The sequence below is a fragment of the Typopeltis vanoorti genome, chromosome 9 (assembly GCF_054136105.1).
Source record: "Typopeltis vanoorti isolate ZY-2024b chromosome 9, IOZ_Tvanoo_1.0, whole genome shotgun sequence".
NCBI classification, from domain to species: domain Eukaryota; kingdom Metazoa; phylum Arthropoda; class Arachnida; order Uropygi; family Thelyphonidae; genus Typopeltis; species Typopeltis vanoorti.
The window spans coordinates 73,297,026-73,312,888 of NC_143557.1; the positions used below are offsets into that span (position 1 = coordinate 73,297,026).

Here is a 15,863-nt window from a genome sequence, read left to right on the forward strand (position 1 = left end):
ACAACATCCAAAATGGCTTTCAAATTATGTGGAAGTGTTTTAGATGCTAAAGCATACTGGTGAAGGATGCAATGGCTTGTAAAAATATTTGGGTCGATTTCTTTAACTAAAGCGGTGAAACCTGATTTTTTTCCCAACATAGTGGGAGAACCGTCAGTACAAATAGATTCTACTAATTCCCATGAAAGGCCATTTGAATCAAAAAAATCATTCACCAAATTCATAATGTCCACTGCCTTTGTTGTTTCTTTCAAGGGTTTACAAAAAAGAAATTCCTCTTTTATTTCATTCTGATGTATATATCTAGTAAAAACATGAAGCTATGTGCAATTAGAGACATATCAGTTGATTCATGTAAACTATTTCTTGCCAGACTTTTCTTGATTTCCTCCACTACCTGTACACGTATGTCTTCTGACATTTCTCAAATCCGATCACAAATTGTATTATTTGATAATGGTATTTGTGCAGTTTTCTCTTTTGCTTCTTTACCACACATCAACTCAACCATATCCATAGCAAATGGCTTCACCAATGTCTCAGCAATTGTATGTGGTTTCTTTTCTTTGGCAACCCTCAATGCGACGCGATAACTGGCCTCCAGTGCTGGCTTCTTTCGGGTAATAAATCCATGCTCATGAAGTGTGATATTCTTACCAAATCATGCTTGTTTTATTCTAAATGAGGACTCTGACTTATTAGAATGTTCGGGATGAACATTCTGAAGATGCTCTCTCAATTTTGATGGCTTCATACTGCCATTGCTGAATATCTTGGAGCAAATGAAGCACTGGGGCTTTTGCACACCTTCTTTGTCAAGCACAAAAGTAAAACCATATTGCACATATGAATCTTGGTAACAACGTTTCTTTGGCGTTGTCATTCCTTGGGTCTGCAAAAATAATATTTTTTTGTATATAAATCCTAATCTAACATTTCATTTTAAAAATAGGCTAAAAAATAAATAATATTTTAATGTATTTAAATCTTGATCTATCCTTTCATTTTTAGAATAGGCTAAAAATAAACTATAAGCTACTTACGATTAGATTAAAATTTAGTCAGCAAAAGTGAAGTCGGCAAAATTAATTTAGCTAACCTATGTTTATCACTAAAACCTGTATACTGTGAGCATGTTGAAATGAAGCAGTTGGGGTGTGTACCATACAGTATATCACACGCATGCGCAGGAAGTGCAGATGCCGTGACGGCGAGCCTTGAGGGAGCGCTGATCTGGCAATTTCACTAGCTATCTTGAATCTTAACCAGGCATTTTGAGTTATCGGACCCTGCAGTGAGAAAGTCTATGCAACCTCACTGTGTCCGTGTCGGAAAAGAGACCTGAAATGCTACTGGTGGAGTTGACAGACAGTACCAACATGGAATAGCCTGACAATGTTAATAACATAACTATTTTTGGAATACATTAATAGCATAATATACTTATTTACCTGCTATTCACCATACTCCCTGGACAATCTTCCCATACCCCAGGTTGGGAACTCCTGAATTAGAGGATATTGCTGGCTTCAAGAATAAACGTTACTGGAAGTTTTTTATGTAATTCCCATTTAAAGGCTTGTATAACTATGGCATATTAAATACCATAGGTGGGTTAAGATTTTTTATTTTATTTTTTTTTAAATATTTTTAAAACTTTATCAATTTTACATCATCATCATCAAATTCCTGCCATGTACCCTCAAGGGGTGTACAGGATATGATAGTACTTCATGAAAAAAATTACATCATTACTAACTTCCTATCTACAATTTTCCTCCAAATCAGTCTGTTACTTGTCAACACTCCAACATTATCAGATCTTATATTTCTATCGTCTAAAGCACTTTGTACCGTATCAATCCACCTATATCTTGGTCTTCCTCTGGGTCATTTTACTGCCAACCTGGCAGAGAACACTTGTTTTGCTAATCTTTCTTCGCCCATTCTGTTTAAGTGACCATACCACCTGAGATTAGCTCTGCTAACGCATTCCTGGATGCTGACAATGTCAAGTTCTTTCCTAATATCCTCGTTTTTAATATGATACTGCCATTGATGCCATCTGTTCATGCCTATAATCTTTCTCAGGACTCTCATATCTGTGGTCTCTAGTCTTTGGTCAAGTGTTTTACTTCTGACCCAGCTCTCAGATCCATAAGATAAAACTGGTTTGAACACTGTCTTGTATACAGCTAATTTAGTGTTCCGACTAATTTCTCTCTTATTCCATATGAATTTATTCAATTGACTTCGCACCATACCAGCTTTGCTGATTCTGTTGTCTATTTCTAGATTTAATTTACCATCTTCAGTAAAAATCGTGCCTAAATAGCTGAAATGTTTTACTTGTTCCACAGGTTCTGAATTCACAACACAGTTGACATTTTCAATGATTCTGCCTATTTTCATTGTCTTTGTCTTTTTATTGCTGACCTTCATACCATATCTATTACAACAGCTATTCAATTTAGTCAGAGAATCTTGCAGACTTGTAGCGGATTTATTTAGAAGTATAACATCATCCGCATAAAGCAAAGAGCTGACATTAACATCTCCAAATTTGATATCATGTTTAATACCACTTTCCTTCATAATGTGATCCATATAGATAATGAATAACAGAGGGGATAATGTACATCCTTGTCTCACACCAGATTTAACATTAAACCATCTTCCTGTACTTCAATTCTAACTGCTGACTTACAACTCAAATAAAGACTAAGTATTGCTTGATATAATGCCCCATTGACACCATATAACTGCAGCGTATTGAATAGCTTCTCTCTTGGCACTTTGTCATATGCCTTTTCCAGGTCGACAAAACTTAAATACAGTTCTTTGTTATATTCCCATGCTTTCTCGACTATTTGTCGTAAAGTGAAGATCTGATCCTGATAGCCTCTATTTGGCCTGAATCCAGTTTGTTCTTCACCAAGCTTTTCTTCCACAATTCTTCTCAACTGTTTCTCAAGTATACTTGCATAGATCTTGCCAGGAACACTCAGTAGGGAAATACCTCTGTAATTCTCACATGCAGTTTTATTTCCCTTTTTATATATGGGTACTATGAGAGCTCTACTCCAATCATCGGGAATTTGTCCCTCTGTCCAGGCTTTCTGAACTATGCAGTGCAGCCACTGTAAGACTCTTATACCACCATACTTCAGCATTTCTGGTCGAATATCATCTACTCCTGCTGCCTTTCCACATTTCAAGCCTTTGATGGCTTTTTCTACTTCAAGTATGGATATGTATTCCTGACTGCATGCCTGGTCAGTGTTTTTTACCACTGTGCTGTCATCACTGCTTGTTTCATTTAGCAGTTTTTCAAAGTAATTACTCCATACTTCAAGGATATCTTTTTCTCCCATTTTCATGTCACCTTTATCATCTCTAACTCCTTTTACAGTACTCTTTCCTCCATTCTTAAGCTTCTTCAACAACCTCCAGAATATTTTGCCACCTTCTTGATATTTATTTTCTATATTCTTGCCAAAGTCCTCCCATGACTTTTATTTAGCTAGTTTTACACAGTGTTTAGCATTCTTGCATTTGTCTCTATATTCTCTAAGAGCACAAGCTGACTTATTTGACAGAACTTTTGATATGCTTTCTTCTTTTCCTTCACTGCCTCTTTAACTTCCTGTGTCCACCAGGGAGTTCTGATTTTTTTATCCTTACAGACAACCTCACCACATGCCTCTCTGGCAGAATCAATCAATGTTTGCTTCAGAGTTTGCCGCTGAATCTCCAAGGTTTGATTCCTGTTCTCAAACTCTTTCATTTTTTCTTCAATAATTTTTGTGTATTTTAGTCTACAGCTCACATCTGAGAGCTGCTCAACTTTTATTCGCTTTAAAACTTTCTTACATGTTATTCTTTTCAATATGAAATTCAATTTTATCCTGCTCAAGACTAAATAGTGATCGCTTCCAATTTCAAATCCTCTGTACACTCTGGTGTCCTGCACCAGGGAGAAAACATCACTATCAACAATAACAGAGTCAATGAAACTTTTCTTATTCCTAGCCTCTTCTCTCCATGTTAATTTGTGCACATTTTTATGTTGGAACATGGTGTTAGTAATAACCAGTCCATGTCCTGAGCAGAAATCCAACAGATATTTGTCATTATTATTAACTTTGCTCTTTTCTCCAAATTTTCGCAAAATATTTTTGTATGTCTCACAATCATTTCCTACTCTGCTATTTAGATCCCCAACAAGGACCAACTTTTCCTTTTTCATTGTGTCAGTTGCTTTTTCTAAAGCCTCAAAAAATTCCTCCACCTCTACCTTAGTAGAACCTTCTGTGGGACTATAGGCACAAATAAGTCTCATTGTCCAGTTCCCCATTCTCATATTTGCCCACATTACTCTACTTGAGACTGACTGCCATTCAAGAAGATTAGCCTCGTATTTTGTGTTGAATACTATGGCTACTCCTTCTTTTCCTTGATTGTCATTGCCTGAATATAACATTTTGTATTTATTGCTCAGAAAGATCTCGCCAGTTTTGGTCTTTTTTGTTTCAGGCACCCCTATTATGTCGATCTGGTACTTATCTAATTCCTCAGCTAGCTCAATTTCTTTGCCATTCAGGCTTCTTACGTTGATAGTACCGATCTTTAACTCTGGTGATGTTGAGTTGGGGTTTATTTTCAGATTTGTTCCAGTAGCTGACTTTTCGCTGTTCACCCTGGTTCCCTGGCGAAAACAATGGGTGCCATGTTTAACCGGGCGACGCCCCAGCCTGCATGAAATTTTGTCATGTTGTACCATCATTCTATATTTTGGTTTAACCAATAAGAATACAATTTGGTCAGCTAAATCCCAAATTGCCAGCCCATCCTCGTCCGATCAGTATCCAAGTAGATACCCAACAGGGTGCACCACGAGAAGGTGAGGATTGGACATAAGGTCAGAAGCCCTGGCCGGTTCTCCGCATTCCTTTAAAGGTTATGTGGAGGTCTCCTCTCAGTTATACAGCTTTGACCCTTAAGCACCCCTATCAATTTTACATAATCCAGAAACCAGTTGTGCATTCTAAATCAGGAGAACTGTTCATCAGCATCCATAATGTGCCATTTTCTTTGTTCTCTTTTTATAACTACATTATTGCTGTTACAATATAATTTCTAAAATATGGAATGAAAAGAGTGTTTGCATCAGGCATGCACAAATGTTCTATATGAAACATCTCAGTAGAATTTAATTTTTGGGAAATAAAGAAAATAAACAATTTCAGAAATATAAGTTACAGTTGATTTGTAGTAGCTAAAACATGAGACAGACCTGTGATTACAAATTATGTAATCACTGGAAAAGTGCATCTATAGGAATACTGCTTCTACTCACTGCTTTAGAAGGATCACTGTTCATAGTGAGGTTAAACTTCTCTTTTAGAAACTCGACATATACCTGCAAATTAGGATCAGAGAAATGTGGAAGTCACTGTTTTGAATCATTGGTATTTGATTTATTTTTCCCAACAGCGCAACACCATCACTGGTGTAAGGCAAATATCTTCATTTGATTGATTTGGAGAAATATATATATGACCATGTTAAGAACAATTTGTCTGTTAGGCAAAAAAGCATTCAGCAGCACAAATATCTCCTACCTGTTTGATGCCTATAGACATACCAGTTGTTCATCGATAAATAATATCGAGATGGAGAATAATAATGTGAGTTATTGTTCTTGTTTTGGCATACTGCAAAGTAACTTCACCAACTCATTAACACACTCACTTCATTTGTGTGATACTATTGAAGTTAGGCATGCTGACATGCACATTGTTATTTAGCCAAGTTTCAGAGAGCATTATTATTTATATACACCAAATTACTTTAGATCTTGTCAAGGCATTTGACAGGATTTCATGTGTAAGGATGCTATGTAAGCTCAGAGGAATGATATGCAAAATAAACTTGACATGGATAGCAGAGTAGCTTAACTGACAGGTATCAGAAAATGATAAGTAATGATGATATGAATAATAATATGAATTTATTATTATTATTTTTTTTTTTCAAATTAAAAGTGAAGGATGATGATTATTTTTATTTCTAGTTGGTCTTAGTGGACAGCTTTGCTAAGTTAATTGTCATGTAAGATAGGTGTGTGTGTGTACATGCTTTAACCCTTAATTAGTTGCACCTTTTTTTTTGTTACATAATTAGTTACATGGGACCAGAATGTCAGAAATCACTCCTTACTCCACAACTGATTGCATAAATGGCTGGCATGTGACTGATTCTGACAAAACCAATGACAAAAATCCGTCGCTGGTTTTTGTCAGAACTTGATCTTGAATGATGGCTGGGGTCAAATAAACCCATGTGACTAATTAAAGGTTAAGGAAAATGGAATTTGTAAATTAAACAGAAGTATTTTTTTCTTCATAAAATTTAAATTTGACTTAAATTAAGGGGATATTAAATCCCACATAGTTTTAAAACCGAATAAGAAACTCAAAGATTGGAATCGGAGAGTTTCTTGCCAAATATAGTAAACTATAAAGTATCGACGACACTAGCGTTAGCCAATGCAAGTGATCCTAGTACGTAGTACAATACTGGACGACTCGTTGCAAAGGTGGGGGAAGTTCAGATCGCTATTCTTAGGTATTTTCCATAATGTAAAAACACATTTCCTAGGATATGTATGCTGTTATTACATTATGGAGGGAGGTCACTACCCAAACCGGTTTCAGCCTTTTTTGAGGCTTCATACAGGCTTATTTGAGGCTTATTAGCTCTTTATACTTAAGTAATTTAAATTTGACATCTTTAAATTCTGAAGATAAACTTAAATTCTGTGTTGTGCAAGTGTGAAGTATCTCTTATGCTTTTATTCTTATATCATATTTTTCAATAGATAACACGCACATTATCTATACAAAAAAGTCTAAATTCGTTAAAAATGAACATGTGGTATACATTTGAAAGGTATGAGAGGTAAATCAAATGTAATAACAAAACTAAGGTATTACTTAATATTTATTGAACATTACACTATTCAAATCCAAAAAATTCTTCATCAGACTCGATATTGAAAGAATCAATTGCGTTAAAAATTTTGTTTGGTATTTTTTCTGCTTCATAATCATTGTCACTACCACTGCATTCCCTTGTGCTTTAATGAAAAACCATTTCTAACACAATTTTCACTTATAGCAGCCAAGCTTTCTACAATCCACGTAACTATATCATTATATGACGTTCTTTTCATCTGCCCTATTTTGTTATATTCATGGATGCCATTCATCATCCAGTCTTCCCACTTAGCCCACAAATTGTCTTTGAATGGTTTATTTACTGCAAGATCAAGAGGTTGGAGTTTTTTTTTGTTAAACCACCTGGAATGACGGCCAATTTGGAATACTTACAGTTGTTTTAACTTCTGCTCTTATGCAGAAGTTAAAAAGTCTTCTGCCCTACACGAATCCAACACCAACAAAGATTTTGGATTGAAAAATGCCATTTTTCTCTTTTGCCACACATTCTCCAACCAAAATTTCATAATCTCAGAATTTATCCAACCTTTATCATTAGCAGTAACAATAATATCTTTGGAATCACAACCTTTTGGAACAGATTTTCTTTTGAAAATCACCACCAGTGGCAGTTTGGAACCATCTGCAGTTACGCAAAGAACCACAGTAAAGTTAGACCTTTCGTGCCCTGTTGTAGCAACTGAAATCTCTTTTGCTCTCTTCAGATTCACAGTCCTAGGCATGTCAAAACTACGGGAACCTCATCCATATTCCCAAAGTGACAAGCATCAACCCCACACAAGTTTTCTCTCAGAAACAAACGAAATTTAGCTACTTTCACTTCTCAGTCGCACGGCAAATTTTGTCCAACACTAGTGGAGGAGTGCACACTTAAATTGTTTCTCTTCATAAATCCTCAAACCCAAGATGGGTAAGCCTTGAAATCCTTTATATTATCATTTTGCACAATTCTTTTCGATTCCTGCAACACACGGACAGTAGATATTCTCATACCTTTTTAGCTCTTTCACTAATAACCCAATCAAACAGTTTTTTCCCTATGGTTGGCCACAAGCTCCTTCTAAACCTCATAGCATGTTTCCTCGTATTTAAACATTTCAGGACTGCTTCAGCCTTTTGCCATTCACGAACACTAAACAATCTACCAGCTTCATGATTCCCTTTTTCCTTTGCTACTTCTACCAATTCAAGCTTGAACTGCACTGTATAGGATTTTCTCCGAGAAGTACTTCTGTCTTCCATGTCAACCATTGCTACTAGCAACGCACGTGTTTTTAAAGAATTCCTCCGTTCTCTGTCTGTACTTCCTAACTCTACCGCTAGTTGGCACATGCGCGTTATCTATACAGCAAAAGGAGTGATGAAAATGTTGGGGGTGTGCATTATCTATCAAAAAATGCGGTATTCTGTGTGTGTGTTATTTTTTGCATGTTAATTGCTGGCCTGGTTGGCCAAGTGGTTAGCACATTGCTCTTTCCAATCATTGGGCTGGATCTGACTAGCACTGTGGGTATGAATGTTTTGTGAATGGAAGGGAATTCCATTTCCCTGTTATGAGACCACTATCCTGCTTACTAGAGGTTCGAAATGTTTGGAAACAAAGTTTATGTTTGGTCTCTAGAGCATGATTTCTTTAAGCCCACTTGGAGTACTAAGCTTGATTGCCTTTCTTTCATAAATAGAATTAGCATAAAAAAGGAAAATATTAAGGTAAGCGAATGAATCAGTTTTGGTTATGCTTAAGGGTGTTTGCTTTTTATCCTAAGGTGAATAATTATAGATACTTGAAGGAAAAATAATACTAATGTCTAACTATAACTGAATTATGGAATTTGGGACAACCCAAATTGCTGTGACAAATTTAATATGAAACAGTGGTATTAGTAATACTAAAATTCTATAAACAGTCAAGGAAACAGGTGTGAACCACATACTCAGCAGTGTGGTTTGAGATTTCTTTGGGTATGAACATTATATAATACAGTTCGTCTGCTATCTCTACCTCTCAATTTTGCAAATCATTCTCACCTCTCTGACTTCTTATCCTTGAAACTTCATTTCTAGCAATTCAGCTGCCCCTAACATGAAATCACTTTTCGTTTAATGCCCATAACTCCAGCTGCTCCCATTTTTCCAGTTCTACTGATCAAGCTGAAATAGAAGATGAAGTGTTCTTTAAGCTGTGATCTAATGCAAATTGCTCATCTACCAACCAGAATACCCAACAATCATCTCTACTTGCCCAACACTCTAGATCTTTTCCTGACTAGTTTCCTTTCTGTTTATGCTGTTGAGGTGATCTCTCCTCTTGGTAATTTACACCATAATTTCATACAAGTTTTATCACTAGTGAAACCACACTCTCCTCTCATCTGTTCACAGAACTTTGTATCCTGTGGCACTACATCATCAAGTGAGAAGATCTCAGACTTTTATTCCTTCTTTCCATGGTCAGACTATTATGCCCATTCTCCAGACCAGATACTTATTGTTATCTTGTTGTAGAAATTATTCATGTTGAAATTGAAGCCTTTCATTGCCCACTTTGGTCACAATTCCTGTTCAATATCCATGTCATTGTTTTCCAAGAAGTGTGCAAACCTGGAGCATTGCTTTACATGCCTCTTGTGGCCCTTCTGCCTGAAAGATATCAGAAGATTCCTTCACATAATAATAAAAACTAAAAAGGCCTCTCTTGACCACAACTGTTATTCTATCATGAAATTTACATCATATCAAGTTCAATAACGCATCTCAGTTGTGCTCCTGAGATGTGTTATTGAACTTGCTCTTGTCCTTTATTATACCTACACTGTATTATACTCACTGACCATCCATCTTCACAGTATGGTAAGTAGGCTCATGTTTGGCTGATTCAAAAAAAAAAAAAAAAAAGAGTACCATTAAATCATCATCATGTTGAACTTACTTTAGTGCTGTCTAAAATAATGGAGAAGGTCACGAACTGTCGACTTCTAGGAGAACTATCAACTAAATTAGTGACCACCAGTTTGGACGCTGCAAGCAACGCTGCAGCACCGTGTTCTTATATTCTTCCTCATACACATAATCTTCTCTTGCTGAACTCGTTATCCATAGATTTGCCGATGACAATGCTCTCCATTCCTCTTACTCATACAGCAAACCTTGTAGTGCTATATTTTAAGCTTTAAGATTTTCACTCATTGGCCTAAACACTGATCTTGCATTTGGAATGCTACATCAAATAAGTTTGTACATATTCCTGATTCTATCCAGAAGAAACTTTGGCTAATAGATGGACCCTCCACCCCCAAGACTTTCTTCATCTATTGTCTCAAACCTATAATAACAAGTGCAACAGCTGCTCAGCATCCATTTACAGTAATTGTAATCCACCAAAACTATGACTCTCTCTCTCTCTCTCTTTCATATTTGATTAAGTTTATCTCTCTCTTTCCAGAATAGCCTTCCCTATTAATTCCTGAAGACTTTAATCTCCAATTCTCCAAAAAAAGAATATCAACAAATTACTTTTCTCTTGAATCCTTCCCTCACACAGTATCAATGAAATACATAGTACTATAAGAAAGGGTGATTCTAGAACAGTTACCTTTTAGCTATTTCGATGCACTGTTTAGGGAAGATTTCAAATTCAATATTGAAATAGATGGCATGCTGGGATGACAATTGAATGCATGTTTGTGTAATAATGGAGAAATTAGCCAAAACATTTAATGTTTAAACAAGGCATTTAAACACTGCTATACAAGATAATGTTCAAACCAGTTTTGACTTATGACTAACAAAGTTTTTTTAGAAATGAAACATATGATCAAAGACTAAAGTCACATATAGAGTTCAGCATTGCTAAAAAATATTAAAAACAAAGGTATGAGAGAAGAAATGGATATTACTATTCAAGAATGTGTAAGCCAAGCAAATCTAAATTGGTATGGTCACTTAAGCAAGGAGACAAAAAAATTTAGAAAACAAGCATTTGAAGTGGAAACTGCCTGGAGGAGAAGATAGAATTAAAACCATAAGAAGACTAATATAGGTGGCTGGATGTAGGCATATTTAGAAGACTGAAAAGTTTGAGTTGGTGGAATTATGGCTGAAACATCATGGGGCTGAGTGTATTGTTTCCTCTTTTGTGGAATAAAACTCGCTGATTTTCTAGAGGAAAAACCCTGCCATGTTATGAGACCAGCTCACTTACCTACACTTGAAAAGTTATAAAGACTGCTTACTTGCTAGATGGGATTCACTCATATCTTTCTAACTGAAGATCAAATCTCACACAAAAACTCCAGCTTAATCTCAGCTTACATTAAAGCATATGACAGCAGAAAGTTTTTATGCTTAATTACAAAGTATCTGTTATACTTGACAAATTATATTTTGATTCTTTGTCCAAGCATAAGCAAACAAAATTTTTGCATGAAGTATTTTTATGACTGGTCTGTTTAGATACAGAGGCTGTGGACTTCACATCAGTTGCTTCATTATCCTATAATACAATGCACACTTCCTTTTGAAATTATGGAAAAGCGTTACTATCACATGCAAAGTTGGCACATGAGGATACTTAATGCGCTAACTTTGCTTGTGCTTGGGAAAAGAATTAAAACAAGAATATAGTTTCTTTTCAGTAATCTAATATACTTTGTAACCAAGTGAAAAAAACTTTATACAACTGTTTCTGATGCAGAGTATATTTGAATAATGTTATGACTCCTGCAATGATTGAACCTTAGTATCATCCTGGATCCAGCTCCCACTGATGATCTCGAAGGTCAAAACTGATTTGGGTAGTGACCCTTCCCAACATGCATAGCAATATACTTATGTGAGGCAATTGATGAGGAATCAACTGTATACATGTAGACCAGTTGTGAAGATATTTCATGTGCAAACTTTGTTTTCTTAAAGTTTAAGTGAAGAATTCGGATAGTAATATAATTTCTTGCCAAGTATAATTATAAAGCATGCAACAGTTGCACAATCATCAAAAGCCAAATCTGACTTTGAAAGATTAAGTGCAAGAAATTCATCTTGTGCAGATATCACACTTCTGCCCTTCTAGTCCCTTATATTATCCATTGGGCACGGCTCTGTCTACTCATGATGTTTCCTTTTTTTCTCTCTCTCTTCCACTGCCTGCAAATAAAATGTATCTTCTGCTGTCATCTCCATATGCTCTTGCATATGCAACTATGGCAGATCACCTCTTTCCACAGCAGTGAAAAGTGTACCACATGTGTTGTATTGGCTTTTGCCACTCAGAAGTATTTTGAATAATATAGATACCAAAAATTCTTTTTTATAAGTATGAATTTCATGTGGTAGTTCTGGAGCATCATTTAAAAGTTGTGCTCAAGAACTCTAACAGCTGTTCTGTATAATCTCTACACCGTTTCCTGCTCAGTGGCATAATTCTATGGCATGAAAAGAATCCTGTATTCAGTCCATTTAAAAAAAAAAAAAAAAAAAAAAAAAAATTGTTGAACTGTTGCTCTCACTTCAATCCTTCCTAAAATAATAAGTCATTAATAGTGAAATTCTCCATTACTGGAAATTCACCAGTGGGGGTTCTGCTACTCCAGATCCACAGAAGATTTTGCTTACATTACTTATTTCTGAACAGTTCTAGTAAAAGATATGGATAAAATGGGTATGTTATTATTTCCAAGCCCTTTAATAATCTGGTCTAATATGAAGAATGAAGAACTTCTTAGCAAACAACCATCCAATTTTCTCTCTTCTATTCTTTGTAATTGGATAGCCAATTTTCTTAGTGCTTTCTCCTTTCAGATTTCTCTGCCATTGTAGGAATGTCCAGGGTTCTGGACAGTCCCACATAGGCAGAGAATTTTTTAAATTGGTAGAGAAGATTCTTTTTCTGAGCGACCTCAAACTCTATACCTAGTTGTGTGGCTAATAGCATACAAGGTGGTATCAAAAAGTTTCGAGACTAGTTTTGTGACATGCCAACAGATGCATGCACATCACAGGGAGTACCGACCTTCATAAGTCAGTGTGCCAAAAGACATTGCCCTGTGTACATCGGAATCTGTGCAACTGGTACTATTCTGACCACGTGCGTTACCACGTCTGTGATTTCATCATGGACGACAAGTTAGAACAAAGAGTGAACATGAAATTCTGTGTGAAACTGGGCAAATATGCCACAGAGACGTTTGACATGATTCGGCAAGTTTACGGTGATGCTGCAATGAATTGTTGAGGTGTTTTGAGTGGCACACGTGCTTCAAGAGCAGAAGAACATCACTGGAAGACGACGAGAGATCAGGAAGACCTTCAACGAGCTCAACCCCCGAAAAATGTTGAAACCATTCGGCAACTTGTGCATGAGGATCATCGGAGAACACTCCACAACATTGCTCCATTGTCGGTGTGTCATAAGAAACAGTCCAGGCAATCCTCACGTGCCGTGTTGCTGCTGACCCAGGAGCAGAAGGAACATCGCAACGAAATCTGCCAAGAACTCCATCAGCATGCCATGGATGACCCTCCTTCATGCTGAGGATCATTACTGGTGACGAAACATGGTTATACGGGTACGAACCTGAGATGAAGCAACAGTCTTCACAGTGAAAGAGCCCATCATCTCCATGACCAAAAAAGGAAAAGCAGGTCCGCAGCTCGACCAAGTGCATGCTCATCATCTTGTTTTGACATTTGCGGCATTGTGCATCGAGAATTTGTCCCCAGGGGCCAGACTGTCAATTGCGAGTTCTATTGCCAGGTTTTAAGGTGTCTGAGGGAGGACATTAGACGAAAGCAACTGAATCTGTGGCACGTGAAAACTGGATGCTCCATGACGACAATGCACCCTGTCATCGAGCTCTCCTCACACGTAAGTTTTTTGCCGGAAACAACATGATCTAACTTCTGCACCCACCCTTCTCGCCAGATTTGGCTCCTGTGGACTTCGCCTTCTTCCTGAAGATGAAGATCCAGCTCAAAGGTCGCTGTTTTGAAACCATCACGGAGATCCAGTGCAAATCGCAGAAGGTGCTTGACATGCTTTGAAAAGAAGACTTCCAGGACACATTCCAGAAATGGCAGGAATGCTGGGAGCACTGTATTGCTATGCAAGGGGACCCTTCTTGCCAGATTTGGCTCCTGTGGACTTTGCCCTCTCCCTGAAGATGAAGATCCAGCTCAAGGGTCGCTGTTTTGACACCATTGCAGAGATCCAGCGCGAATCGCAGAAGGTGCTTGACATGCTTCGAAAAGAAGACTTCCAGGACACATTCCAGAAGTGGCAGGAATGCCGGGAGCGCTGTATTGCTATGCAAGGGGACTATTTTGAAGGTGATAGTATAGTGTGTAAACGTAGATAAATAAAGTAATTTATCTTGATCAGAGCAAGTCGTGAAACTTTTTTATACTACCTCGTATCTTCATTTATTCTATTCAGATGAATAGGAGAAATGGGCACACGGACACACACACACAAGGTCTCATATAGTTGCTTTGGCCATAATCCCAAATAACATCAACAATAACAGCTTTTAGTGAGTGTGCAACATGTAGCAGTAAATAAATTGGTGTAACAGAAATGATTGCATAATATATTGCATTCATGTTTTTATATTTTTCTTTCTTTGTTTGATATGGTAGTTATAATGCTTGAAGTGTGCCATTTGTTAGTAAGTAAGGATGAAGCAAAAATGTGTTTATTATTCTTACAGGGCAATATTTTAGGGTTCTTGCGACTGTAAGATTACCTTTTCAAAAATTATCTTTTTATTATTTGTACAGGGTGTTCGGGATAAATTTGACAGTTTCGTAAGGAAAAAGAAAATCTTCTTTGTATCTATTAAATTTAATGAATTGACAAAAAAACATTACAGGCAGAGTTAATTACAATACTATCAACAAGATTTACTCAAAATAACCACCATTAGCATCGATCACAGCTTCAATTCTGCTTCGGAACCTCGAACAAGCTGATGCTACAGTCTCCCTGGGAAGGGCCGCAAAAACTGTTTTAATTTTATCCATTAACTGGGCTTTTGTATTACTGGAAGTGCGATTGGTGTCTTTTTCAACTGCGCCCCATACAAAATAATCCATGGGGTTAAGGTCTGGGGAGTTTGGAGGCCAAACATTTGGACTGGTGAAGTCGTAGAAATTTTCAGACAACCATTTTTGACTTTTCCCAGAGGTGTGGCAAGGGGCCGAATCCTGCTGCCATACATATGGCCTACCATTGGCTACCCTTGTTATCCAGGGCTTGACTACAGTTAGCAACTCCACGAACAAAGCCCGAATTCCAATGCCAGGGTTCTTCAACACCTGTTCCTGCAGATTTGCGAGGAATTCTGCTGTACGAACGCAATCAGATCGTCTGCTAGGGATCTTTCTTCTTGCTACATCCTCGTAGTCACCATTGCAAGTCTCTAGTTCATGCCTGATTGTTTTTACTGTATTCAGGGAGCATTGGGCAGCAGTCGTAATATCCTTATTTTGATGGCGGGCACGAATCATCATGATACAAGTTATTCTCTTCCATGATTCAGGTGGGTTCCAGCTATCCATCCTTTCTGACATCTTGTATATGAATGAAGAAGGGTCCAAACTTTTAAATGAAGAGAAGTGTGTGTTAATACATGTAACTTACGGAAAAATATAATTAATTATAAATATGTCAAATTTATCCCGAACACCCTGTATATCAATTGCCTGAGAAATAATTACCTGATTATTTTACCAGAGATGATTTCTATATAAACGTTCTATATGAACTGGAATATGAGAATATGAAAGGGGTAAGGAATAATTTCTTTACTGGGAATTATTATATGTGTAATACATCTCTAATACAGA

General features: G+C 36.9%; 1 protein-coding gene across 3 annotated transcripts in view; it reads left to right on the forward strand.

Moving 5' to 3' along the window:
• LOC150103156 (AP-1 complex subunit gamma-1-like) overlaps positions 1 to 15,863 on the forward strand; it is a 418,791-nt gene that overhangs the window by 40,246 nt on the left and 362,682 nt on the right. The window lies entirely within an intron of this gene.